We start from the raw sequence: 3,190 nt of genomic DNA, 5'->3' as shown, positions 1-3,190 counted from the left end.
TCACAATCAAACAAATAATGTCAAACATTTGTGCTGTCATTAAGTTGACTTCTTGATGCCATCAGGTAGCAGATTTGCCACTGCCAAAGAAAACTAGCTTAGGCCTGAACTAGTGTCACAAGTTATGTGATTCTCTTCCAGAAGTATTGGGTGTTGTACTGTTGTTAATCAGAGCTCTTCTCAACATTATCTCTGTAAGCGCCAACCCTCGATGATGAGGTAATGTTTCTCCTTCGTCTTTCGTCTTCCTCCGCTTTTTATTCTTTTTCCTATGACGCTAATCCTTGCAAAAATACGCCGAAAAGCTTTTATTTTTATTTTTTTGTGACTAACATTTTTATATTGTTTTTACAGTTCTGGAAACTGAAGAAATATTGTAGATACTTTTGGATAAGAACAGAATTTTTGGCATTTTTGAGAGCTATTTTTTGCATAGTATATTGAGAAGCAGTGAGCTTTTATACTATTGAATGCTAGATAACATATTCTTGGTTGTATCATAACACCTGTAATTGTTTTTGTAATCAATGTGTTGTATCTAACCTTGTTTGTAGTGTATATTGATTATGATTACTGTACAGTAGTTTGGCAACTTATTCTGACTGAATTAAACAGTTGCTTGCATTTTATTTTGGTGTAATATTAAACTCTGAAACAAGAAAGCTGACTCATGTTTGCCATTTTCAAGAAAGGAAAATTGTTTCCTGTCTCTCGAGTTACAGGGACCAGCATCTTACTGAATCTGTTCACTGACAATGTTATGTTTTTGCCGTCTTTCATTTTAAATGGTTCTCTGGCAACCCTGTGTTGCCTCTATGTCACTTTTTTGGAAATATACGTCTCATATCACAGAATCTGAGGAAAGTTCTCTCTCTCCTCCCTGCAAAGTAGTTTTTTCTTTTCGGTTTGAAAGAAGGCCTCGTTTTTTCTTGAATAAACACTTTTAGTATTTCACTACAGTTGGCAGAACTTGTTCATAAGTTAAAACTTGAGTTATGACATCTTTGCATTGCAGATATTACCACATGATGTGAATTTCCATTCTCAACTGAAGTGTGGTAGAACTGGTTACTTGACAAATTGAAAAGGTCCTTTGAAAATTTGGAGAATTCTCCAAGTTATCGTTGTTAGATTTTGTGATATTGTTGGAGGTGCATTCCGTATGTTTTAAGCTTTAAAAAAAACCATGTTGAATTGCCCATTATTTCTTGAGGGTCAATTGTGCTGGATATAAATTTAATTCATGTAAATATTGGCAATTCTGTTAGCAAGGAGCTTAATAGTCAGGTGTATTGCAATGAGTACCTTATGTACAAATACAAGTGGTGCATTAAGGTATAGTTGTTAAGTCACTAAGTGGATGTAGGAATGGCAATTTGATTGTGGGCATCCAGGTTCTTAACATAGCCATCATTTTTTATTTTTGAGGTATGCAGTCCAGCATTGTTGCATCAGCTGCTGTAGCTTTGTTTCATCCATGAATATACAACATTATTTTCCATGTTTCTGTCTGTATAAGGCAAGCATCTGTATGTATCTTGAATTCCTTCTGTAGTTCTTCAAGACCCCTACTTGGGTTTTGCTGTTTGTAGGTTCTTTCGTGGGTGTATAATATTAACGTTACCATGATGACTTGTTGGTAGAGTAAACTTGCTACAGGCTGTGTTGGCATCCGTTGTTTATAAGTCGCTGTAAACTAACGATGTAGAATGTTGAAATAGAATGTTGGTATACTCTGAAAGAGGGGATTCACTTGTACTGTTAAATACTTTTTTAAATAACCATGAGGACTTTATGTGGAGTTGATGTATCAAACTGCATTGCGGACAAGTGAAACTCAAGTGGAAAAGCAGCCTCTAAACCCTTGCTTTTTGATGACCGACTTTCAAGTGTTTGTTTGAAATCATTTTTAAAAGTTTCCAATTTCTCTGTATCTTAGAGTGGTATGTACGGTAGATGTAGAACGGTTCTACTCTCGACATCCTCTTTTGATACATTTTGTTATGCGAGTTTCTCTTTCAAGGGGAACCTCTTAAGGTTCTTTCTCTCATAGCTTAGCCAAGTTTTGGAAAGATTTGTATGTACACATACAATCTAAGACTACAAAACACCTTATCTACTAGATTTAAAATACATTCCTATTTTCATGTTGGAGAATATACTTCTTTGGAACTCCTGAAGACCTTTAGTGATTATTCACTCTAAATAGTACCAAAGGTTCTTTGCAGCATCCCACAGGCATTTCTCTGTCTGTTATTCCTCACTTTTGTTCCCTTGATCTCTTCTTGCATAACAGTCCAACTTCTTCACCTTTACCTTGCTCTAGTTTTCACCTCCTGGGAAACCCAAAGGATGTATAGTACAGAATTATGTGCTCGCGCGAGGGTAGTAACCTCTGCATACCATGCTAACTTTTTTCTCTGGTATATTTAGAGGTTATTTATACTAGAAAAGAGGAAAGCAGGATCTTTTCACCGGGCGACACAGGTCTCTCCCCAGAAATAGATTTTTCCTTCGTCAAAATGACGTTTAGCTTCCTTACCTTTAGAATTCCCATCAGTTCATGCAGTGCACTGTAGGCATTATTACTTATGTTTGCAGTTTCCTTCAGCCCGTAGCTTCAACCCCTTTCATTCCTTTTACTGTACCCCTGTTTGTATTCTCCTTCTTCCATCTTACTTTCCACCCTCTGCTAACAATTGTTTCGTAGTGCAACTGCGAGCTTTGCCTACCGGTACACCTTTCAAACCTTTTTAACCTCAATTTTTCTTTCATTGCTGAATGACCTCATAGGTCTTAGCACTTGGTATTCTTTACCTTTAAAATTGGTGAACTGCGCTTCCTTTCATAGAGGCATCTCACTGTGGAGGCATACTTGTCTTACTCTATCTTTCAAGTAGACTCTGTTGGCATATTATGGAATATTTCTTTAGTAGAATACAATGTATATTTAGCTAAAGGTCTTTCCAGAGCTGCTTTCCCCTCAACTTATAGTATTCTGCATTTCCAACTAGGTTAAACGCTTCTCTCATAATGATAACAATGTTAAATTCGATGATTAAAGCACCCTTTTATCATTATCGTAACTATTGTGTGATTTGAAATACGTTTATGTATACGCACCGTATACAATTTGCTTGCATGTTATGATGAACCCCCCCACAAACCTTGCACTTAGTAAATTCATACA

This window comes from Macrobrachium nipponense, chromosome 48 (assembly GCF_015104395.2).
Source record: "Macrobrachium nipponense isolate FS-2020 chromosome 48, ASM1510439v2, whole genome shotgun sequence".
NCBI lineage: Eukaryota > Metazoa > Arthropoda > Malacostraca > Decapoda > Palaemonidae > Macrobrachium > Macrobrachium nipponense.
This window is presented reverse-complemented; position numbering follows the sequence as displayed.